The 27065-nt window shown below is 41.5% G+C and overlaps 1 long non-coding RNA gene across 1 annotated transcript; it reads right to left on the reverse strand.

Annotated features, from left to right (window-relative positions):
• Positions 1 to 1773: 1773 nt before the first annotated feature.
• Positions 1774 to 8698, reverse strand: LOC136619965 (uncharacterized). The gene is made up of 2 exons (XR_010791094.1): positions 7485 to 8698; positions 1774 to 5699 (listed from the first exon to the last, which is right to left on the reverse strand). It is a non-coding gene; the product is annotated as an uncharacterized lncRNA (long non-coding RNA).
• Positions 8699 to 27065: the final 18367 nt, after the last annotated feature.

Below are 27065 nucleotides of genomic sequence, written 5' to 3' on the forward strand. Positions count from 1 at the left end.
TAGCTATTAGTGAATTTATGGCTCTCGTGCATATCTCCGGAAAGCAACGAGCAGACAACTCGATCTCGATTGATAGAAATGAGTTCGTTAGCGGATACACATTTTTTTCATTCGATCTGTCACCGGACATGGAGCCCGGCACGCACTTCTTGCTCGTTAAAACTGGGAACCTGCGTGCGGAAGTACGCTTCTCAATCCCTACCCCTCACACGGTTAACATGCTTGTCTATGCGTCAAGTCCCGCTATTCTGGAAATAAATCACAGAAGAGAAGTTCTGTACAATTACAATTAAATTATGAACACACTTCAACTCACGACTCTCCTTAAATCCGATCGTTATACTTCGCAAATTTTGGTGGCGTATACCCGAGTGACTTCCTACCCCAATTCAATGTGGATAAAAGACCATCGGCTTATATAATTAATACTGATGATTCAACTCAACGAGGACGACACTGGGTGTTAATTGTACTATGTGACTCAGAGAGAGCGCTCTTTTTTGATAGTTACGGCCTAGCACCGGATAGTCCCATTTTTCCTGTGGCTTTTATAGAGTTTTTAAAAAGAAACTGCGCTAGGTACATATATCAGGATAACCAAATTCAGGATACCGACAGTGTATTTTGTGGGCATTACTGTGTGTTTGTATTATATTACATAGCCCGTGGATTATCTTATGAGAGTATTTTACGTTTCTTTACGCCAGATTTAAAAAAAAATGATAATTTTGTAAATCAGTTTATAAAAGATAAGTTTTGTGACCGTCATTACAGATGTCAGATCCCGTGTGTTTTTAATATGATCTGTGCATCTTTATATAATCGTTAGATACATGAAGTATAATAAAATAGAGAGATAGATACCTGTGTTAACTGTTAACAGCGTAATCTTTGATTCTGACTGTGTAATAATAGACACGATCATTCATCACTATGCTGACACCCTTTCCGATCTGGAACTAATTAGCTACTGATTGTAAAAAAAGGCGTAACTAATTCAAGCCGCATCCCATTCATTGTCACACACCCACATCCTGTGGGGCCTGGACATGAGTGATAGTCAGCTGATCACAGTAACGAGAGCTTCTTGAAGTCAACAGACAGAAATCATTAGTGGTTGCCCCAGCTAGTTCAAAGTGGCTCGTTACACTTAAAGCGACCTATTGAACTCTGCAAGAGGAATCATATCAAGACTGAGCTCGTAGCTAAACCGAAGTGATAAAGACTTTAATATGGAGTCAGACTACGCTATTCCATCCGTGCATGCTGCCGAACGATCGCGTTATGAAGCTGAAATAGCTAATGTCATTCGACGTTGGGACCTTCCACAATCATGCAAGAAAAACACGGAGCGATTGCTGTCCGCTCTACTCAATCACCGGAATATTATCACATGGAACGATAAGCACGAACTGGTATATAAAAATGTTGCAATTCACGGAACCAATTTCCCCACGCTGATCAGACATACGACGCAGAGTCACACCTTCGTGAGAAGAAGTATACCTTTGGGGTGGAACATTTTTATGCATACAATAGCGGAGGCTAATGTACCTAGTGTCGCGGCAAAAATATATGGCCGTCTAGGGAAAGCGGAGTGTACCTCGTGAATGACGTCATATGACACATGCTACGGCGGTAGCCTGATGAGGGACAGCAGAGTGTACCCTGTGACTGAAGTCTAGGTGACCCGTGCAGTAGGGCTGCCCACACCTAGAGTTCAGTACGTCATATGACGGAGGAATTAAATGACAGAGCCCACACAGTTATGGATTCATCAAAGAATTCCCAACAAATCGATGTCGGGCATCTTTATTTATAGTCCCCTTACAATGGGGTGTCACAACATCATTGGACAATTAACTATGCAGTTTATTGGTTAGTTTCCAATCCAACATTTGTCATAGGTCAACTTAACCCTTCATTTGCATACCTTCCAGAATCTTCCAAGTCAGCAGTGAATAACCTCTTGATGGAGTGCTGAGGGGCCCAAGTAGCTCGAAGTTCTTATCTTATCAACACACATGTGTTCCTTGTACTTTAGCTAAGCATGTGGTCGGCCATTTTGTGTAGTCCTTTTCATATGACTGTGGCGTAATATTAAATATTACTTATATACCCACATTTACATACATATAGGCACACATACATACACGTGCACCTACATATATAGATATACACATATATATATATACATGTGCATATACATATACACATATCCACATATTTCAAGTTTATGAACATTATTCTCTAGTCTTAGTGTGAGGCGTCAACCCCTCCCTTAGTATCTTGATATTCCTAGGGCCCCTTCAGCTAACATGTGGAAGCTTCTTGATATTCTTATCTCATCTAGACATATGTCCCTAGTTTGTGAAGTAACTTCTCCTGGTATATTTCAATGGTGTCTCTCATTGCGCATTTTTAATTCATATAATTATTATAATACCTTACAATCAAATAATTTCCATTACATCTCCTCCTCTTATATGATTTGAAATTGGGCAATGCAATCTTCCTGCGGTGGCTTAACGTCCTCCTCTTCACAATTAGTAAAATATATACATTCACATAACACATTATATTCTATGTTGCTATTATCTTATGCTTTTGTCAAGGATGACTCCTGTGATAACAGGTGTCTCATTACCAGTTCCTGGTCTCGTAGGTAGTTATAGTGCTTTAATCACTTTTTAACATACCAGAGAGCATTACCTGGACCTTGGTTACTTGCTCCTTAAGAGAACAGCGACGCACATGATTTATTCTTACATCATGTATATACTCACCCAATATGCTACTTGATATGTCAACTCCTAAAGCTTCACACACTATACTCTAACTCCTAGAGTTTAAATTTCTAAGAAACACAACACTTTATTATCTTCCCGATCAGCCCTATTACTGCTACTCTTAATATTTCAATATATGTTAACTCAAAGACACATATACAATTTTATTATCATGACACAAATATGTATTCTTCATTGTTTCCACTGTTTTGAGATCACCTCTGCTGTCCTACTATGTTATACCACGCAAATATCTCATTCTCCTTCCTGACCCCAAACTAAACTATCCTACAGGGGCAGGTTGCCTTACCTAACACTGGGAGAAGGGCATAAACGCCTTGGGCTCTCTTCAGGAGTCCACACCCTTTACCCATACAAGGTAACACCCCGTAGGGCATCCCCTCGCTGGAACCTATGGCAGCTATGCTATCCCTGGGTAGGAGAAGGAGCGTGCGTGTGTCTTCATGAGACAAGCAGAAGCGGAACACAATATTGTAAAGAGGTATTTAGGAAACATATTTCAAAGTACAGTCCATCTTTGTTCAGCTGTCCATAATTCATGCAGAATGCACTCTTTGTAAGCGAACAGTACTTGCTGCTTTGCTCTATGGCTCAATAGCTTCATAGATTAGGTCAACCAGTATGATAGACATCATGGAGATTTCTCCTTAGAGGTGATACTGGAGGGACAACAATTCCACAATGTTAGAAGAATACATATAAATATTAGACACTTTAAAGTTTATATTTTTCTCTTTCTCAGTCTCAATGTGTGATTTGTAAGTGTTTTTCATCAATCAGATAATATTTCTTCACAAATGCTCATTATTGGTCATTAAGTTAGACTGAGTATATACACATCTCTGAACCTACATTCTATACTTTAACACTCTAATTAGGCTGAGCAGCTAAGCTGGCATTTTAAAATTCTTAACACATTTTATCACAATCCAAACATTAAACACTGAGGAGAATAAATGGATGGCATCCACTGGGCCTGTAGATTTACTTGCCTGAGCCTCATTTGCTCTGGCCTGAGATCATATCAATAAAGTTCAGTACTCCCACTGCAATACCTATTGCTCCCAGTAGGGTGTCATACCATTACCCCTTCCCCATTATTATTATGAGGATAAGTATTACATTTATTTTACATAGGATACAATGATATATGATTACTCTCCTGCCATGGTCACTCTCTGGCAGTGACCAGCGTGAACCCAGTTTGTTTTCCCTTCAGGCTTCGCTGAAGTGGCTGTTATCATCAGAGCATGTTTCCAATATCCTGGCTCCAGAACATGTGTTGTATACACGGAGTCAGGATCTGGAAGGGAAGCAAACACTGGTTTATGCATCAAATATAAATGTTTCTACAGGGCCTGGACATATCCAGAGACAGTACCATACTGTATGAAAGCCGTTATTTCTATTGTCTCTGGAATCCCATACCCACAGAATTACCTCGTTCAACAATTCGGTTGCTGCCTCTGTAGTGGCAAAACGATACCTGATTGGACAGGCCTTAACATATACAGATAAGCTGTCAACACAGATATGGCATAATATACAAATTTGCAACCTTTAGAAGTGGGTAGAGCGGCCCAGGTGTGTGCCTCTGTGCTGTTTTCACTGCTCTCCCTATCCTATGTAAAGCACAGGTCATATGCTCCTGGGTATACCTGGCTGCGACCGTGCTGAATCCAGGGACAATCCAATGTTGAGACACAAGGTTTCACATCAGTCTTTGACTGGTGTGTTTCTCCGTGTGCACAATGGGCCATCATTGAGTAGAGGGCATGAGACATAATCAGTGGTCTCTTCCCACAGGCCGGCGTCCGTCTGGCTTGCCCCTGCCTTCGTCCAGCAGCTCAGTTATTAAGCTCACTGGAGGAGCCGGGGTTACAGGTTTGGACGTTGACCTAACCCTCTTCCCTAGGTCTTGCCACAGCTGCCTTGGCAGCAGCGCCCACACGTGCATTTCTTTTTGCTTCTATTCAGTCCTTCTCTATTATCCCTAGCTATATGAGCAACATAAGAGCCTGCATATTAGGCCGTAGTTTGTGTATATGTCTGCCTTACCCTCTGCCGCTCTACATGCTTCTGTCAGGGCCTTCACTTCCGCCTCCTGTGCTGACAGATGAGGTGGAAATGGTTCTGCTCTTGTTACCTCATTCTGTGTGACTACTGCATACCGCTGTACCTGCCATGTTCCTGGTATCCTCAGCCATCTACAAAACAAAACTTGAAATCTGACTTAGCCATCAGTTCACCATTTTACATATTCAAACTTCTCAGTTTCTTGTGACATGAGGGTAATACGGTCAGGTGACAGGAGTGCATCCTATTACTGTAACTAAAAAAAACTAAAATATTCTCAGTCTTTCTCCCCCCTCCTAAATCCAGCGGAAGACCGAAGTGCGGTATAGCGCCCAATCCAGCCACATGGCTTCTGCCGGATTTAGCAGTACACCACACCACAAAACAACATATGGGTGTAGAAGAAACTGTACACATGTTTCAAAATAAATACCACAATACTGCCCTGATACATATACTGGGCATGTCCTTGACATAAAAATGTGTTAATCCTATATATTTATTTATCTCTCCGCCAATTAGGAATGCCAGACCAAACCAAGAGTCTGACTGTAATATACCTGTGAGGACTGTATAGCACTTGAAATAAGCAGAACTAATACATATTTGTCCAATATATATCATACACAGCCTGAGCTGTACATTTTCTATGTATGTTATAATTATTTAGAACTCATGTTCACAATTTTTTATAGTACAGGTGAAATACTAATTTACCAAGGGCGGATACAAGCATCAGCTAAAACTAAGGGTCTATATGGTGATGCTGACATTGTGTTCTTACCAAAACCGTCACTGTCCAGCAGTGGCCACCTACTGGTTGTGAGAGAGGCAGAAAACAAAATATATATAAAAACCATGTACAAATACTATAGAGATATGCAGCTATTAAATGTAAAGGGAAATCCTATCAACAGCTCAGATAACAACAAAACATATAATACTGCATTCTGAACACATTATTTGAAAGGGCAGCGGTTGGTGGTCTCTGTATGCAGATGTCTCACCAGTACAGCAGCGTAACAAGTTAGTGATATTAACCTTTTATGCTGGACCGTAAGCTGTCTATACAGCGTCCCATACCTCCGCACAATCTCTCTCAGCTGTGTTATAGTCTCTCTTTTCCTGGATGTCTAGTGTCTGAGCATAAAGTTGCTTGCGGAGATTGTCATTGTCAATGTTAACTTGTATAAACTCTGTACACTGTCCCAGTCCAGTAACTGTGTGTGCATGCGAAGATGTTCCGTCATCTGTCCCTACTGTGTCTGTATAGTCTAAGTTATCAAGACTCTTATAAGTCAATCTATTGCAATCAGCGCATCTGACAGGGGTGCTTATTGTCTCCTGGACTATCTGCCTAGTGGGCGTTTGAACACATACTTCCCCTTCCCCCTCATTTCCCAGTGAGCCTTCCATGATCCACCTGGTTATTACGAAGCCTCAGGTGTATCCTGCAAAATCATGTACAAATGTCATCACATAGGTGGATGCTCCCCCCCCTTTGTCTATGCACAGCCATCTGGGGCTGATACCACCCCAGTGCCGTCACGACGGGTCACTAGGCGAAAAAATCCACCTCCGTCTTGTACCCTATGGGGCTGATACCACCCCAAAGTGACCAAGATGGGCGATGATATAAAGCTTATTGATAATACTCATGGCTTTATTACAATGGCTCACTGCATCGTCCTACCCAGGTTGCGCATACCCAGGTCTCACGGTGGTGAATAAGCTGAATCTCAACCTACCTCAGTACCAAAAGAAAACTTTTATCACTCAGAGAAACAACAACATTTTAGCCGGCCGGCATCTATACATTGGCATCCATGCCATACATGTATATACTTATAGGAAATGGGGGCAACTCAACTGCTACTGCTGTTCATACATCAGTGACTTAAGGGCAATATAGTACATTGAGTCATTGTCCAATTCACCTCTCTGACAGTGAAATTGGATTACACATATACACTTATAATGCTGGGGAATTATCAGCTGCTGAAGACCTACAGGCACCTCACAGCAATCTATCAAACGTGTTGTTAACAAAAATCATAAAAACTCCACTAGGAATGCAATTAATTTAATTAAATTAATTAATTAAGTAATAATGTAAAATATATATATACAATTCTCCCCAAGTTGCGGTGACAGCAATAAACTCTTATCTATACATATTCAGTCTCTAAGAAGTCAATTGGCAGTCTGCCAAAATTAGTGTAATCTGCTATAGATGGGTTGCGGTAAGTTAACTCATTGCATCTGACAAGAACGCGCTCATCAACAGTTAACTCATTGCATCTGACAAAAATGCACTCGTCAACAGTAAGTTATTGGAATAACAGCGTCTTTAAACTAATTTAACTGCACTGTATCTTAAGTTGTGTCACATATAACGGTCAAGTCAGTCTTGTCATCTGGGTCATTATATAGCGTGCACATGACATGTACATATATATCTGCAGGCTGTTCCCTTCTGTATTGTCAGTCTATGTAATGCTTAAAAGGTCTTATTCCCTCAGTCAAGGGAGTCTCTGTACACACAAAACTTTGTCATCACATCACATATAGAATAGTCATTAACACATTTAGACATACCATAAAAGTGTCAGTCTAAGACCTTGCAGCCAGCGACAGTCAATACAGGAAAAGTTACACAAAGAAATCTGACAGACTCAGGAGGAGCACATAGGAGGGAACAGATAAGCACATTTAAAGCAGCAACATTCACTAGTACACTAAACAGCGCATCACGTCACACACCAAACCACAGACCAGGGAGCAGAGCTCAGGAGACAGGCAGTAACACAATGGGTTACTTACCGCGGTCTCCCTGTGTCCTGGTCTCCACCTCCGGAGCGTCCGTGGCTAGGGGTGCTGTTATGAGGCCCGCTTCATTCTCCACCAAAAATGTCGCGGCAAAAATATATGGCCGTCTAGGGAAAGCGGAGTGTACCTCGTGAATGACGTCATATGACCCATGCTACGGCGGTAGCCTGATGAGGGACAGCAGAGTGTACCCTGTGACTGAAGTCTAGGTGACCCGTGCAGTAGGGCTGCCACACCTAGAGTTCAGTACGTCATATGACGGAGGAATTAAATGACAGAGCCCACACAGTTATGGATTCATCAAAGAATTCCCAACAAATCGATGTCGGGCATCTTTATTTATAGTCCCCTTACAATGGGGTGTCACAACATCATTGGACAATTAACTATGCAGTTTATTGGTTAGTTTCCAATCCAACATTTGTCATAGGTCAACTTAACCCTTCATTTGCATACCTTCCAGAATCTTCCAAGTCAGCAGTGAATAACCTCTTGATGGAGTGCTGAGGGGCCCAAGTAGCTCGAAGTTCTTATCTTATCAACACACATGTGTTCCTTGTACTTTAGCTAAGCATGTGGTCGGCCATTTTGTGTAGTCCTTTTCATATGACTGTGGCGTAATATTAAATATTACTTATATACCCACATTTACATACATATAGGCACACATACATACACGTGCACCTACATATATAGATATACACATATATATATATACATGTGCATATACATATACACATATCCACATATTTCAAGTTTATGAACATTATTCTCTAGTCTTAGTGTGAGGCGTCAACCCCTCCCTTAGTATCTTGATATTCCTAGGGCCCCTTCAGCTAACATGTGGAAGCTTCTTGATATTCTTATCTCATCTAGACATATGTCCCTAGTTTGTGAAGTAACTTCTCCTGGTATATTTCAATGGTGTCTCTCATTGCGCATTTTTAATTCATATAATTATTATAATACCTTACAATCAAATAATTTCCATTACACTAGCGATGTCGTTGCAGACGCCACTACTCGTGAGTTGGTGGAATCTTTGAAGATGGATTTTTTAATAAAGTCCATGATGGATCTAAAACTTTAACTCGGAAAGACGTTTGTACTGTTACCTCCCTCAAACATACGGAACTTGCTACATTATGCTAACCACAGACTGTCGCAGAATGGCGATATTACATCGTGGAATTTGCACGACGAGTTTGTTTATAAAGGGGAGCCGGTTAATGGGTCAAACATTTTGGACTTGATCCATCATGCTACGCAGAGCCATAGCACTACCAAGAAAAATCACCCTCTGGGCTGGGACATTTTTATGCGAGTGATGGCCAAAGTTAATATGCCTTCTACAGTCATTGGCAGCCACAGTACTAGAGAAATTTTCCAGGATTTGAAAACAGGCTCGAACCCCGGCTTTGCACCTAGTACCCCCAAAAACAAAATCCTGACTTTCTCCCCAACCCCACATGGAAAAACACAGGGGAGCCTGCTGCCTAAAAAGCGACCGACACCAGTGCTCCCCATGTCGTGGTTAACTTTGTAAAGGATTGTAAAAATGTAACTATATTTCTTTTACCATTATACAGTGTTATACATATCTATGTAATCATTCTTATGCATTCCTTTATGTAATAACTCTATTTTCTGTATTTTTTTTTTTTTTTTACAGCGCATCGTTTATATATTCTGGGCACTCAATAAAGTTTATAAAACTTTGCATTTTTGCCTTACTTTGTGCTCTTTCTATATATTAACTTCCTTATACTCATAGACTGACTTGAATGAGATATAACATCGAGTCAGCCTATACACATAATAAGACCATTGATTGGCGTATGACTTGAATGGAACATAACATCAAGTCATGCTATACATAACATCAAATCAGCCTATACACATAATAAGCCCATTGATTGGGGATGACTTGAATGGTAGATAACACCAACTCAGGCTATACATATAATGAGGCCTTTTGTGTTCCCTATATCCTGCTCAGCCTTATTAGGATGACAGGCTGCGATGCTGAAAAAAATCTGTTAGTGGCTTGAAATGCATTCTATATATTAACCCTTATACTCATAAGGTGACTTGATTGGTACATAACATCGAGTCAGTCTATACATATAATAAGCCCTTTGATTATCATGACACACACTGTATTCTAAAGTGTGTCTCGTGATGCGTCACAGGCTTGGAATGCGGATGGGGGCCCCTGATACACGTCACAGACGGCCAGCTGCTGCGCCAAAGGGATGGAGGGTCAAAGGTCATGGGAAGGGGGCGTGGCACCTGTCACTTTCCAAAAGTGGGCGGCTTGACATGTTGTATGGACGTATACTACTCGCACTTATAAATAGACATGAGGGTCGTGTGGCTATGAAGCGAGCGTGTGGCATGAGGGCCCGCTGAACGTTGCGCAGGGAAAATTTTGTGTGCGCTATGGACACAGGGTCGTGCCGGGGGTTGGACAGCAATGTCAGCATGTAACCCAGGAGAAGAGGCAGTGGTGTCACCCGCAGGCAGTAATTGTCCTTGGTTGAAGGTAGTGTGGTGCTTAGCTAAGATGTGCCAGCACGTGTGCCTTGCTAATGACGGTTTGTCCGATGTAAATTGTTAGGCGGGTGATGCCAGACTCTTGCTTCCATTTCGCCTTAATAGTGGCACCTGGGAGCCTCAGATGCAGCCATGCATGCTGCCCCTGCCCTTTCCTATCCGTTTCTGTAGTATTTCTATAACTTTCTGATGTTTTCTGGTGTGTGACAAGTCATCAACTATGCGGAGCATCGGTCCCATACAAAAATGCTCGAGTCGCCCATTTACTTCAATGGGATTCGTTACTCGAAACAAGCTCTCGAGCATTATGAAAAGTTCGACTCAAGCAATGAGCACCTGAGCATTTTGGTGCTCACTCATGTCTAGTTTTTAACATTAGAAAGTCCCATTGACAATCGTGCCAAAAAAATAATAAGATATCGCATGAAAAAAAGTGTGCAGGATCCCTAACAGGGAGAAAAATCTCACGTAGTGTTTTAGTACCTTAAAGATTAGGATTTCGATTGTTAATAGAGTAAAATATAGAAAGTCTAGGCCTTCTTAGATTGGAATGAAGCACAGGGCGATACTATTGTCACTGCTATGTGTAGATAAGTATAAGCAGTGAGAACCCCGTTACTTAGGTGTGTGGATACTAACCTTGCTTGTGGACATTCTAATGCTTCTCATGCAGAAACAGAGGAGATGGTATCTCTGTTTCTGTTCCTGCTGGCTGATCAGGGTCTAGCTAGCCTTTTAGCCCTCTAGACCAAGCTAAGCAAAACTCCCTTTTCCCTAATAATAGTATGTCCTTCTCAGGGATAGGTGGTTGCATGCCAGAACTTATGTAAAGTTACCTCAAAGATAGAGTAGCACAAATCAAATGAAATAAAGGTGAAGCAAAATAAATATAAAGCCTGCCACCTTGATAGTAGGTTGCACTTATTTATTTTGCTTCATCTGAAGGGTAGTTCTTTTTGAATTGCCTATTTTAAATCTGGCGAAATATTATCTCCAAGGATCAAAGACTTGTTTACGTTGAGTTTGTAGTAAGAAACACTCCCATAATCTTTTATTATACTAGTAGCACCGCAAAGAGATGTCAGTGAGTTGGTGAGTGTAGGAACAATGTCGCCCGTAAAACGGCCAATTTTGTGTTGGCGAAGGCCTGCTTTCATCCCTTTTATCTCTGTATCACCTCGCAATGCCTCTGCCAATGGTTCTATTGCCATAGTAAAAATTAGTGGTGACAGCGGACAGCCTTGCCTCACACTTTGATAATGAAAAAGGCCTCAACAGGGTTCTGCGGAAGGGTTCGTTATTAAATTTTGACCAGTTTCATTGCTATTTTGCCAAAGCCAAATTTATTGAGAGTTGCGAATGTGAACTCCCAATGAACCCTGTCGAAGGCTTTTTCTGCATAGAATGTTAGCAAGAGAGAGAGGGTACATGGGAGTGCTCCACACAGTCTAGGAGGTCCATTATTTTGTGTTTTCAGTCGGAGGTTGAATGGTTGAATTTAACACCAAGGATGTAATGCAAGGTGCATGGACCAACCCACATGCGGTACCCAATTCAGCTGAAGAGACGTTAGGGAGGAATGTTCTATTTACTAGAAAAAGATCAATCCTTGTGAAAGTTTTATGTCGGGCCGAAAAAAAGGAAAACTCCATAGCAGAAGCATTTTTGCATATAAGCCTTCATCTTGGAGCCATCTATTTAAGGTGGGGCCCACTCTGTTACTAATCCCCGTGGTATCCAGGTCCTTATCAGGAATTCCATTAAAATCACCACATATACCCTTTGATGATCTCCTTTTCAACTTTTCATTAATTTGTTTTAAAAATGTAGTTGTTTGCTTTTTGGGACATACGTATTCACCAATGTGAATCAACAGCCAAAATAGACCAATGTCTATAGAAAATGTTTTTTACCTGGCCACTATAATCACAATATGTTTAGACAAATAGGATTCTCTGCTCTTTCAGTTTCTTGTTTTTTGGAACCAACAATTCACTCCTAGGTTTCATCATAACTTTATTCTTCATCTTACGTGTTAGGGAGTGGGGTAGCCCCGATTTTCAAATCTCTGACATATTTCATTGAGCCTCATCTCAATATGTTCCTCATCAGTAGTACGTCTTACTCAGAAGGTGGCTATATGGCAAGAAATCGATTATCCTCGGGGAATGGTAACTATAACTGCCGCTGCTTTCAGTTTTGCCTGCTATATTTATGTGGAACATTGACACTTGTCTTATTTAATTAAATGGATTGTCCAATAAGGAATGCTTTGCAATGTGCATTGTGTGGCTGCGCTTCTAATATGTTTTGTCCCCATGTATGTGATTTTACACCCAGGTTGCCTTAAGCTATGGGTTTACCATCAATGAAATATTGTGCATTCATCTTCCAATATTCCCATAGGTGTGATTGCCCACTCAGGTGGCCATTGTGTTACATATGTATTAGACATATATCTAATGATTTTTGTTCATGTGAACAAATGAATTGTTTTGAGTCTTTGGGGTTTTGATACACTTTGGCAATTTCCATTTTGGGTTGCTATTAATTATGCCCATATTTTGTATATATACATAAATACATTCACATACTATATGACCTGATAGGCGAGGGACGCGTGCGCAGTATGGAGCACTCACTTGCGGCATCTGTTCCCTTGGCAACCATGCCATGTGGCCATTGAGCTCTTAGGTGCTGGCCCAATGTGGTTTGGTGACTTTAGTATTGGAGGTTGCTCTTTATGGTAATCTTGCGATATTCCCGCGCTTACATGCATGCACCCGCTCCATGAGTGATGACCCTGAGGGGGCTTTTTGGTTGTCTCGTGGTGCTTCAATGCTTGTGCGTTTGCACTGAATGTACGTGCAATGACAAAGACAGAGTATAATCCTGCAATACTTTAGAACTTTTTGCACATGCCAACATTGCACAGTGCCTGATGACGTTTCTTGATTCTACTGATTTCAACACATGATGACATGTTTAACTCATTACCGGCACCCGGCAGCAGCGGAGACTGTGTCCACTGTTTTAATTTGGAAGAGGTTGGTTCAGCTATTATGTGGTTAATCCTACAGGTCATCTTAGACACGTGATGTGTATTTGCCACAACCCACTTGGACCCAGCTGAAACTTGTTTGCACTCTGTCTGTATATATATATATATATATATATAATGTGTTGCTTGTCTATGCTAGCTGAGCTTGATAAAGACCTGTTCAGGTCGAAACGTCACTAGCTGTTTTATCATGGAGGAATAAGGATACGCTTTTTCACAAATTTCATCTGATCCTGCCATGACCTTATTCTTTGTTGGAGATCAGCCTCAGTAGATGCCACAATATAAAGGGAATGTTTGCCCAAGTGAAATGAATCTATCTTTGTCTTACACAAGCATTCTTTGTTTACTTCCTTAAATTGGTAATAGATACAACAGAAGGCTACCACTGTGAACCACAAATTGAGAATCTGCTCCCCTCACCATCTAGTGGGCTCTAATCTGCAAAAATAAAAATCAAGTGACTATGTCCCTGTAAATAGGAGCTGCTTAAGGTGCTGGCTGTCTAATAGTTGAAACTCAACTCTGATACCATATAGATGCCACTTGTCACAAACTGGGCCTTCACAGCATGTAACGTGGGCACGCTCGCACAGGATTGACCTAATTTCACTCTAACAATACTGAACTCATTGCAAGAGGGTGCACAGATCACAGTCCAACACAGTCCTACCTGCCCCATAAATGCATACTGCCAACAATGACCATTTTCCTGTAAAGCAGAAAAATAAATAAGTTATTGCGTGCAGAAGATGCAGCAGAAAATAATTTAAAAAAATTAATGTCTTTGAAAAAAAGTAGAAACAAAATGCACTGAAAGATGGCAGAATGTAATTTATTTTTCATTTTACTCCACTTAGAATTTTGTAAAAGTTTTTCAGTACATTATATGGTAAATTAAATAGCACTATCAAAAAATACAACTTGTCCCGCAAAACACAAGCCCTCATGCAGCGATGTCAATGAAAAAATAAAGGAGTTATGATTTTTTTAAACAGGGGGAGGAAAAAAAGAAATCGTATAGAAAGAAAAAAAAAGGGCCTTGTCATTAAGGGGTTACATAATGTACTAACTTCCTTCTCTGGGTCATTACGACACAGGGATACCACATGTGCAATTTTATTTTCAATTTTTTACAAAGTATAGGGAGACAAGTGTTTTTGTTTTTATTTTTTTTATAATTTGTTTACTTTTTTTTTTTACTTTTTTTTTGTCCCTTTAGAGGACTTTCACAGAGACCCATTAGGACTCCCTGATCACATTCTGGGGGTCCAATGGTGACAGCCTTTTACATGTATAGACTGCAGCATTTAAAGGGTTAATACAGCAGAGATCAGAGGTTTTCTCTGATCTCTGCTGTAAAAGCTGTTGCCTGGCTGTCCTCTAACAGCCAAGCACCAGCTCTCCCTGCCACAGAGACCACCGGCTTGCTTCTGACAAGCTGATGGTCTCTATGGCAACCTGTAAACAAGCAAGTGCAGGAATTTGAATTCAGAAGTGGAAGATTGCTGGCTTCTGTTTTTCAAAGTACTGCACTGGTTCTTTGTGGGACTGCAGTTCCCATAGTGATACATAGCCTGGAAATCTTCTGGGCTATATCGCTATGGGCTGTGGAGCTCATCCCGGAAAAATTCTGGGCGTGCCACTCAAGGAGTTAATCCTTTTGTGGCGACCCCATAGACTTTTTATGTCCAGTTTTAGTGAGCTTTAATCAACAGGGCCATAAAAACACGCTCACCCTGGGTATTAAAGCCACATGGGCTATGGATGTGACAGCTCCATGGGTGGGCCGCAGGAAGCAGTGATTGCATAAAAGTGAATTAAATGTAAATAAAAGTTAAAGATTCAACTCTCCTCATGGATCAGATCCATGAGGACAGCCGAAAGTACTCATCTCTGTCCTCTGGATGGACTGGTCGGCTCGAAGAAATAAAATCTTTTCCAAGTTGCGACGAGAAAAGATCATGTATTCACAAGGTGCAACGCGTTTCGGCTGAAACATCAGCTTTTATCAAGCATACATGATGGTTAAAACATGGTTACATTTATAGTGAACAGTACCTGCGTGGGTGGAAGCAGTGTCTGCTAGTTATCGCCCCTTACGGGTCACATGTGAGGTCACATGGCTTGGGGGGGAGGGGAGGAGGAGGATATAGAATGATAACAAAAGAGAAATAACTGATAGCTAAAAAAATCCCACTACACAGGATACATAATACATCTATGTGAGCATAGGACCTACGGAGCACATGACAAACCATGTGCCCCTGCCGTGTTACTGTCCGGCCCAACACCTGCCCCTTCAGTATGCGAGTGGTCATGTGACACCCCACATGACATCCAACGTTCCTTCTAAAGTTTATCCCATATAGCGTTCCTCTGTTATTTACCCGGGGGATTTTTTTAGTTGCTCTCCGTGTAGCTTTATGAAAGAGGGATTATCCAACGATCCAAATTTGGCGTCACGAAACATCTTCTATAAAGTACAATCATAATAAGTCAGGATGAACATAAAATGATATGAACCTGACTTCCATCCAGGGCTGACAACCATCCAGAAATTCCTGGGCAGTCTGTAAGAATAGGGTACTTTTTTATAGTGTGTGAAAAAAATAGATGTGTCTGTGATTTTTCTGACTGTAGTTCACATTATTGTACAGCTCCCAGTAAATGCTGGTAATGAATTCCTATGAGTTTCTGATCTACAAATGTATCATTTATAATCTTTATCATTCAATATAGTTTTCCAATGCATCCATAAAAGAATGGCAACTATCCATAAGTTTTGGATAAGTTGTGTAGTAAAGAGGAAACAAAATCAGGTTGGCTTCTGTCTCCACTGCTTCTTAATGCTTTTTTACGTATCCCCAACACATCAGTCTTAGTGGCTGCTACCATACCAATATGTAACCAGTGGCAATCTCAGAGGAATCTATTCAAATCTTACGTGGATATGCTTTGAACACTGCCTCGAATTGGTAACACGTCAAGGGAAGGCCATCACTGTGTACCTAAAATTTGAGAACCTGCTCCCCTTACTACTTGGTGGGTTCCAATCAGTTTTAGCCTTTTAACACTACAGTGAGTAGATTTACCTGCATGTATGTATGGAGGAGGAATGGGGGTCGATCTCGCTACATACAATGTGGGTGCCGGCTATTTCCTAAAGCCGACACCCAACTGTAGCAGCTCCAATCAGCAGCGCTGCTGATCAGAGCTGTTAACCCTTTAGATGCTGTCATTCTGACAGGGCTGCCATGGCAGTTTGCTTATTAAGCCATGCCTGTGGTTTGGCTTGATAGACTGCTTCTCAGATCACATTATAATTAGGGATGAGTGAGTATACTCGCTAAAGCACTACTCGCTCGAGTAATGTGCTTTAGCCGAGTATCTCCCTGCTCGTCCCTGAAGATTCGGGAGCCGCTGCGGCTGACAGGTGAGTCGCAGCGGGGAGCAGGGGAGAGCGGGCGGGAGAACGGGAGAGAGAGATCTCCCCTCCGTTCCACCCCGCTCTCCCCGGCAGCTCCCCGCCCCGCACCGGCCCCCGAATCTTCCGGGACGAGCAGGGAGATACTCGGCTAAAGCACATTACTCGAGCGAGTAGTGCTTTAGCGAGTATACTTGCTCATCCCTAATTATAATGTAATCCTATGGTATTAGATCAGACTGCAGTATCGATCAAACAATTGCAAGCTAAAAAATTATAATAGTGTGTTTAAAAGCATTATTAATTATAAAAAGAAATGTAAGAAAAGTTTAAAAACTCACTTTTGCCATACTTATAATAAAAAATGTAAATAAAGAAAACCCCAAAACATATTTTGTATCGTTGCGTCCATAAAAATCTGATCTATCAGAGTAATGCATTATTTACCTCACACAGTGAACGTCAGAGAAAAGAAACAATACCAGAATTGCCCTCCAAGAAAAAATGCAATAAAAAATGATCAAAAACATATGTATTCCAATAAAGTACCAATAATAATCTTTATTTATATAGCGCCAAACATATTCCGCAGCGCTTACAAAAAAAGGGGGATACAGAAAGACAAAAGTACAAAAATACAAAAACCACAGTTACATAGTAATCAGTTGATGGAAACAATAGGGGTGAGGGTCCTGCTCCAATAAGCTTACGTACTACAAGTAATGGGGGGATACAGAAGGTAAATGGGCTGGAGATGTGCACTGTATAGCGGGGTGCAGAGTGTGGGATGCTATACACATAGACAATGGTCAGACATTAAGCCATGTGATGGCTGAATCGGTGTGACTGCAGGGGCAGTTGATGGCGGCAAGGAGGGGTTGCAGTCACTAGGACAGGGAGTATGTTATCAGGCAGAGTACAGAGGGGTTTGGTTTAGGGGATATGGTATGCCTCCCTAAAGAGGTGCATTTTTAGAGCACACCTGAAGTTTTGTGAATAGAAACTACAGGACGCCTTGCAAAAAATGTTCACAGAAGAATAAAGTTATGGCTGTCAAAAGATGGCGGCAGAAAATAATTAAAAAAAATAAAATAGCTTTGGAAAAAATAAAAATAGTACACTGAATAAAACAAATACATTTGGTATCTTAGTAATCGTACTGACCAATAGAATAAAGCTACTATGTCATTTATGCTGCAGTGTGTACACCCTAGAAAAAAGACCCCCCAAAAATGGCAGAATTTCATTTTTTTCCCTTCAACTCCACCTTTAAAAAGTCTTTCAATACATTATATGGTACCTTAAATAGTGCCATTGAAAAATACAACCTCTCCCACAAAAATATGCCATGAGATATTTTTGTTGATGAATAAATAAGAGTTATGATTTTTAAAAACTGGGGAGGAAAAAAGTAAAATGGAAATAAATCAGGGGCTGCGCCCTCTAGGGGTTAAAGTATAAACAACACCCTTCTTGTTCAAAATTAACTAGATGCCCAACTGATCAATTTTTGACTTCTGGACACAAACTTTTATGTGTAACCATAATACTACTGCATTGAGTAGTTAATCTTATAAATAGAGATGAGCGAGTACGCTTGGATAAGTCAGTTACTTGAGCGAGCCTCGCTCTTCCCCAGTAACTGCATTCTTGTCCGAGCGTGCTCGGGGGGACGGCAGGGGTGAGCGGGTGGTAGCAGGGGAGTGTGGGGGGGAATTGAGAGATCTCCTTTGTTTCCGTACTCCCCCATACTAATCTCTTTTTGATTTATAGATGTTCTGTTCTGTCAAGGCCAGTCAGCATCAAGAGGAAGACTGCAGGGTCATTCTTATCAGGACGCCAGTCCTGCTTATAGACAGGGTCTTCCCTCTCCCTGTTACCAGCTCAGGGCAAGGTACTTTCCCTAGCTCCCATCTCAGTATGGGATTTTGTACATCAGTCATCTTACCTTCAATCCTGGGGTCAGCTGTCAGCTGTGCTGGATTGGGTCATCACCTACCCAGTGGGTTAGGACAGTGGTTCCATGTCCACAGTCAATACACCCTTATTAACCAATGTAGCTGATACACCAACAATCTGAAAATGTGATATATAATCCAATGTCTTTTCTAAATGTTTTCAGCCTCTGTTTGAAAACTTCCATTGAAGGATAACTTGCCACTTCTCGTGGCAACCTCTTCCACTCATTGATGACTCTCACTTTCAAAACATTTTTTTTCTAATATCTAATCTGTCTCCTCCCTTTCAGTTTCATCACAATGCTTTTAGTCTTTCCTTGTGCAGATGAGAATAGGGCTGATCCCTCTGCACTGTGACAGCCCTTCATATATCTGTAGACAGCTATCAAGTCTCCTCTCAGCCTTCTTTTTTGCAAGCTAACCGTTCCTCATAGGACATGATCTGCAGACCCCATCAGCATCTTGGTAACTCTTCTCTGAACTTGCTACAGTTTCTCTGTCTTTTTAAATTGGGGTATTCAGAACTGAACACACTATTCCTATACCATATGAGGTCTGACTAAGGAAGAGTAGAGGGGGATAATTACCTCATGTGATCTAGACTTGATGCTTCTCTTAATACATCCTAGAATTGTGTTTGCCTCTTTTGCTGCAGCATCACATTGCTGACTAATGTGGTCTGTGTTCTATAAGATTATGCAAGTGTAATGTCTTACCAGCGCTGGATAAGGACCGTGGGTGTATTAGCTGTGCAAGCTCATAGTCAGGACAGCAAGGAGTAGTTAGCAGGAAATCTCAGTTGCAGTAAAAATGGATAAGGCAGATAACGTAGTCACAAAGGAAGCCAGAAGTCATCAACTTTGCATTTTTATAAAGGATCTATACAAACAGTGACTTCCCTAGCAGAATAGTGAATGCATCTCCAGAGTATAATGATGAGGATTTATTCGTTAAGTTGTTTTCAACTTTAGGTCACTTTGTGGATCAGCATATGCTATGCTTCCCTGTCTTTGGCCGCTTCCTTCAAATTTTCCACAGTCATGTACATGTCAAACTTGATTGTGTCTAGTCAGCATGTTCTTTGGTATACTCTTCTTCTGGATTATAACACTATATGTAATTCAGGATAAATCATGTATGTACACAGTGACCCCACCAGCAGAATAGCATGTGCAGCTCTGGAGTATAATAAATGATGTAACTTGGGATCAGTACAAGATAAGTAATGCAATCTATGTACACAATGACACCTCTAGTAGAATACTCAGTGCAGCTCTGCAGTATAAGGCAAAATGCCCATGGATGGGTCAGATTCCGACTGCAAAATCTCGCAGTCTAATCAGACCCTGTACCCCGGCATTGACCCCTGGCTTACCTGTTTGGCATCTTCTCTCTGCGCTGCAGATGTGCTGGCTGCCCATGGCCAAGTTGGATTTCCACTGCAAAATCTTGCAGCGTAATCAGACCCTGTGCCCTGGCATTGACCCCTGGCTTACCTGTCTGGCATCTTCTCTCTGCGCTGCAGATGTTTTCTGGCTGGTGCACCGCTGCACATGCGCAGTGCAGAGTCACACCGACGATGACATGAATCCACTGCAACTCGCAGCGGGGTGGACTGCTTCCATTGACTGCTACAGAAGCTATTCGAGCAAGCCTCACACTAGAATAGGACATGCTGCGATGTTTCCCCACGAGCAGAAAATCGCCGTTGATTTCCACTCGTGGGCAGGGAAAAGTGTTTTCTTTGCATGTCCTATGGGGAGTATTTGCTGCAGGATCCGGAGGCGAATGCTTGCTCCAGATTCCCCAGTGCAAATACCGCCGTGGGCATCCAAACTAAAACAGAGGGAAATTCTGGACTACGACAAGATAAACAATGATATATTTACAAATTGACTCAATAGATAAACATTGTATTTTGATTTCTACTTTTCTGTTGCTCAGCTGTAAAATGATCTTTCGATGTTGTCATCTGCTTTGCATTGTAGATCTGTTCTAGCTCAGTCTCTGTGATGTCTGTATTTCCATTGTAAATATGGCCACAATCAAATAAATGATAAAAATATTATCATTAAACCTTTGATAAAGTCTCGCTCTGTTATCAGGATCCTTACACAGGGGAGATGGCTGATTCTACAGAGGGTGACACTGATGTCCTGTATCTGGGTCTCCTGGCTCTGGCACTGATTGCTCTCATAGTTGGACTGGTGATACATTCATTTATTATAGGAGTCAATGTCACCAACTGGTGGAAAGGAAGATCAGTGACTCCTGTTGACCACATTGTAACTTCTCTTGGGATTTCAAGAATGTGCACCCAGTGTGCTATTACTCTATTATTTTTTATGGATATGTTCTCTCTGAGCAGCCCGGATTTTAATGTAACTCTGTTTATTATATGGTCGGTTTATAACTTATTTTCTGATGCCAATATTTTGCTAACCACTCTGCTCTCCATTGTTTTCTGTCTGAAGATCTCCAACCACCACAGTAGACTGTTCCTGTATCTGAGGGGGATGATGGCGCACAGGACTGTTCATTTCATTGGAGCCTTGGTACTTCTCTGCGCTGTAAATAGTTTGATAACCTTGTTGTTGGTTATCACTGAGATCTCCAGTGGTGAAACATATAATGCAACCACAGAATGCATAAATATTAATTCTGTATACCATACAGCTATCACAGTCGTCTTCCCATTTCTTTTCTCCTGCATCTCCTCAGTCTTTCTCTTCACCTCGTTGTATCATCATATCACAAAGATGAAGATGAGCAGTAATTTAACTGTCAATCTGGAGACATATTACTCAGCACTGAAATTAGTTTTCTTCACTTTCCTGTATAACACTTTATGCATCATTAGCTATATTGCTGCTCCCATCTTATACTATTTTTACTGTGTGACACTTTTATGGCTTTATATTGTCTTGGACTTTATTCCAGTGCTACATTCCTCCTACCTGATCTATAGAACAGCTAAACTCAGGAGTCAGATGTCCAAGGTTCTTCAGAATGTAGCTGATTTCTTATTCCAAAGGAAAGAAACAGAAACCAGAGAGAACATAGAAGTAGTAGCTCTATGAGGTTAATATACAGGATGGGCCATCAATGTACTATATGTTATGTGAGGGTCCAGAACCAGAACTGATCAGCAAAATGCTTGTGACTCTGATTGGGACTGTTCAAGAAAATGTTATAAATGGGGCTGAACTGTATAGTGGTGTGCCTGGAAACAGTGAATTGCTGAGTCCTTATTCTGCTTACTGGTGATCCAAAAAGTGGAATACCCACCAGGGCCATAGAGAACATGAGGCGCATACGTTCGGGATTCCACCACCTTGCTGCAAAGTCAAATTTGTTTGATTAGCTCACCTGAGCAGGCTCGCCCAGTCCGCAGCGTGCTTAGAGGGGATTCAGAGCACAAATGAGATGCAGGGAAATGGAAAGAAGAAAAACCTCCAGCATCAATGTGGGTTGAGAAATAATGCTGTAAGGGTCGAAGACTGTGCTTTTGCTTTGCCTTCTGGGATTGGATGTTTTTAATGGGATGTTTGTATTAGATTTGGGGCTTTTACTCACTAGCGTGAGCGAATTTCATGCATGAAAAAAAAACGCTGAGATTTTGCATTTTTGCAGCTGCGTTTTCCCTGTGTTTGCATTGCAAATTTCTTGGGCGGGATTCTGCATCGCAGCACAACTAGCAATGTTGTGTTGTGTTTTTTTTTCCTGCAGAATTTTCCTGCAGAGCTGTTGTGTGTAAAAGAAGTATTTGAGTAGACCTGCCCCCTCGTAATTTTTGGCATAATGGTCACACCTGAGTTTAGGTTGTTATGGAGGTTTAGCCATTAGTACCATTATCTGCTGACATTTTTAAAATGGCCTTTCAGCGCAACTCTGTTCTTCTGAATTGGCTGATCTCACGCCAATTTGGTGAATGGAGCTATATGTTGCAGGCAGACCCTGTTACCGCACCGAGAATGTGGGTGAACCCTCTTCTGCATTGGCGGCCAATTAAAGGCCACTTTCATCTGCTTTACACCTACCTTCGGCACCACGCAGAGATATTCGAGGCGTATACGAGAATTTCTGTCAGTGTGATTGACAAGCTACTTTCCATGGTGCAGCTGGACCTGACCTTCCAGGACTCGCCAATGCGGAGGTGCATCTCCTCTGAGGAGCGGTTGTTTGTAACACTGAGGTTAGTAGTATTTGTTAATTTTTCTTGCTGTTGTAATTAGGCTGCACATGATTTTGCTGTCCTAACACCCCTATTTCCCTTTCCTACATGTCCCCCCCACTCCTCTGGAGTGTGTTGTAGCTGAAGGACGCCTATCTTCCCCCCTTTTTTCTTTGTTTTGGGGTAGGGGGCGGGGTTCTCCTAATGCCTGCAATTGTTTGTTCCCCATACTCTGGAATGATGTCATATCTGACACCTGCATTTGTCTGTTTTAACATAAGCGCGTATGTGCATTGTGTGTCAGTAATGCTGCACCACATTTGACAACTCTGTTTTGCAACAGAAAGGAATGTAGCAGGTATGTAGATGATGTGTGTTAAATTCCTGCTTCTATGTTTGCAGATTTTTTTATATGGATTTTTAGGCTACCTAGTGCAGCTTACTGTTGTTGTGAAGGTGGCATTAACCCTTTCCAATCCACTGTCGGATGTCTTGCTACATTCTAATTGAATTTGTACAGCTCCAATGTCAGAAGACGTCCGACAGGGTATTCTTACCGTCTATTTACTGCCGCTCCGCTGTCGGAGCCTCTGTGGCACACACACACTGGCTTTAGCCAGCAGATGGCACCATTGTACAAGAGCAAAAAGAGAAAGCCTTTTAGGAAACCCTGAATCCAAAATTTGATTCAAAAGGGTTAACATTCCTCAATGAGCTACGTTTTGCGTTAGCTGCTTGCAAACACACTCCAAACCTACGCAGTCGTTACACTGTGATTTGAGTGTGTGTCCAAATACATTAATTTGCTGTTGTTATGTATGCTTCAGTACTTTGTGCACAAATGCTAATAGTTCCGTGACATATTCCTTTGCTCTTTTGGCCTGCTGTCTTAAAAAATTGCAAAATGCCTTTGAATTGTATCCTTCTTATGGGAATTTCGTGCTTACTGTGGCCTATACGCTTTAGCTACAACTGTGCCGTTAAACTTAGATGCTTATGTGGTGAGCCTTAATATGGCCTAGGCATCTAATTTGTATTAGGTTCAGAATTAGCAGCGATATGTGAAAGCCCTGTGCATCATCTCACTTCCTTGTTTGGCACATAAACTCCCAGCTTGGCGCACCTGATACCCACACAGCAACTGACGATTATGGAGGTACAAATAATTGCAAAGGAGTAAGCTGCCTATTTTATAGGGGAGACACCGCTAATGATAGCAGTCTGAGTAGACTTGTACCTAGAAGCATAGTGAATGATTGTCAGCAATGTTGCTATGTATCTGTATCTTCTTTGGACACTTTGGTAACGTTTTGGTTTTTACAGAGTAGCCTTTATTCTGGCATTGTGGCATTAGCGCCTCTAAAAATGTATGGCCGTTTCCTTCTACTAATTTTTTTTTTCTTCACCCCACAGGTACCTGACAATGGGGGATTCTTTTGCCACACTTCTCTTGGAATACACGACCATATCCTGAATAGTTCATACAATGTATGAAGCTATTTGGAGAAGGCTGCAGCCTGTATTTCTTCTTCCTTGGCCAACTGTAGGCCACTGGCTAAGTATTTCTAAAGGCTTTCACACCTGGGCGCAGTTTCCCTTGTGCATTGGGGCGTTAGACGGGTAGCATGTGCGCATATGAAAGCCGCTGTAATCCAGGTCTCATTTTTTTAATTATAAACATTATTCCTCTGTTTTGCTACTGGCAATTGAAGGCACCAATTTGAAGCTTGTTTTAGTTGACATTGGGGCCTACAGGAGTACGGCGGATTTGCAAGCGTTCATGTCTTCCCCTCTTGGGCAGAGGCTGCAGGCAGGCACCTTGTTTGTGCCGCCACTCCAAAGCTTGCCTGGTACTAGTGGCCCTGTCTTGCCCTATGTGTTGGTCGCGGATGAGGGATTTGCACTTGGGAAGCACATAATGAGACCATTTCCCCACAGGCACTTAACTACGGGTTGACGGATTTACAATTATCATCTTTCAAGGGCCAGACGTTATGTTGAGTGCTCTTTTGCAGTACTAGTGTCACGCTGGCGTGTCTTGGATAGAACCCTTCACTTCACTCCTGAACGTGCTGTGGGAGTAATAAAGGCCTACCTGGTGCTTCATAATTTGGTGTGCTCCGAAAGAGTTTACAAGCGCCTTCCCAAACAGAGATCCCTTGCTTTTTGCCAGCTCTGCTGACCAGCCTCCCACAGTGGAGATACATATTCAGGACACCTTTGAGAATTATTTCCAAAATCCACATGGGACCATTTCTTGGCAACAGAGAGCACTAGGAAGTCGGGACTGACATTAGCAAGATGCATATTGTCTAATGATCTACAACCAGCATATTTCTTTGCTTTGACGTTTAACCCCTTAGTGACGAAGCCTGTTTGCGCCTTAGTGACGGAGCCAAATTTTGGAAATCTGACATGCGTTGTTCAGCATAGCATAACTCCGTAAAGGTTTTGCATATCCCAGTGATTCTGATATTGTTTTTTCGCCACATGCTGTACTTCATTTAGGTAGTAAAAATAGACCAATATAATTTGTGTATATTTATTAAAAGTACCAATATTGGAAAAATTTTGAAAAAATTGTCATTTTTTCACATTTTCAACTGTAATATCTCAAATATACTGTACAATTTTTTTCTAAGATATATATTTCCATCTCTTTACTTTATTCTGAATGCACATTTGAAAAACGTTTGTGTTTTTTTTAACCATTTAGATGACGTACAAATTTAACATTACTTTTCTGCATTTTGAGGAACACTTTGTTTTCCTGCACCAAGCCAAATTTGCAAAGGCTCATAGGTGTCAGAATGATAGATACCCCCACAAATGACCCCATTTTAAAAACTACACCCCTTAATATATTCACTGAGGGGTGTCATGAGTATTTTGACCCCACAGTTTTTTTCAGGAATTAATTCAATTTAGAGGAGAAAAAGTAAAATTTCATAGTTTTGCAAATCTGTCATTTTAAAGACATATATTTTTTTTCCTATAGTGCTCATGAAAATGAGATTGACACCCCAAAATGTATTCCCCTGTTTCTCCCGTGTTATATACCCTTTGTGGCCCTAATCTTATGTCTGGATGCACAACGGGGCCCAAAAAGAAGGGAGTAGTCAGTGTCTTTCAGAACATAAATTTAGCTTGAAGGCGTTTTAGGCCCCATAGCACTTTTGTAGAGCTCTTGAGTGGCCAAAACCAAAGAGAACCCCCACAAATGACCCCATTTTGAGAACTAGACCTCTTACTGAATTTATCTAGGGGTGTACTACCCATTTTGACGCCACCGTTTTTCAATGAATTCAAGCAAAGCAAAAGGGAAAAAATGTGTCTTAGTTTTTTTGGCAATTTTGTCATTTTAAAAACAGCATTTTTTGTACAGCACACACATGAATGAAGACTTGCACCCCAAAATGGATACCCCTATTTGTCCCATGTTCAGAACCATACCCCTTGTGGCCCTAATCTACTTAAATGACACATGGCTAGGCCTATAATGGAAGAAGCACCCTTTGGATTTCAGGGTACAACGGAATAAATTCCAGGCACCATTGCCCACTTGTAGAGCCATTGAGCATCCAAAACCAAAGAGAACCCCCACAAATGACCCCATTTTGAAAACTAGACCCCTTAACGAATTCATCTAGGGGTGGACTGCATATTATGACCCCACAGTATTTGAATGAATCTAAGCAAAGCAGAACGAAAAAATTACGATTTTCATTTTTTGGCAATTTTGTCAATATAAAAAGAGTTTTTTTGTACAGTGTACATAGGAATGAAGACGTTTAACCCAAAATGGATAGCCCCGTTTGTCCTGTGTTCAAAAATATACCCCTTGTGGCCCTAATCTACTTACAGGACACATGGCAAGGCTTATAATGGAGGGAACACCCATTGGATTGCAGGGCACAACTGAATAAATACCAGGCTCCATTGCCCACTTGTACGAAAAAAAAATTGACACCTTAAAAAAATCCACACCCCCCTCCTCCACGTCCTTTTCGGTGTTCCCCAATTCCAGATTGCATCGGTGAGGGGAGATGAAGCTTCCAATTTTTTTTACTTTTACGTGATCGCCATTATCCATTGAATAATGGCAAACACGTGATCAGGAACCGCTCACCACGGCCCCCCGTGAAATCTCCAGGCTCTCGGCTATGTTTTGTAG

This window comes from Eleutherodactylus coqui, chromosome 1, assembly GCF_035609145.1.
Source record: "Eleutherodactylus coqui strain aEleCoq1 chromosome 1, aEleCoq1.hap1, whole genome shotgun sequence".
NCBI classification, from domain to species: Eukaryota; Metazoa; Chordata; class Amphibia; order Anura; family Eleutherodactylidae; genus Eleutherodactylus; species Eleutherodactylus coqui.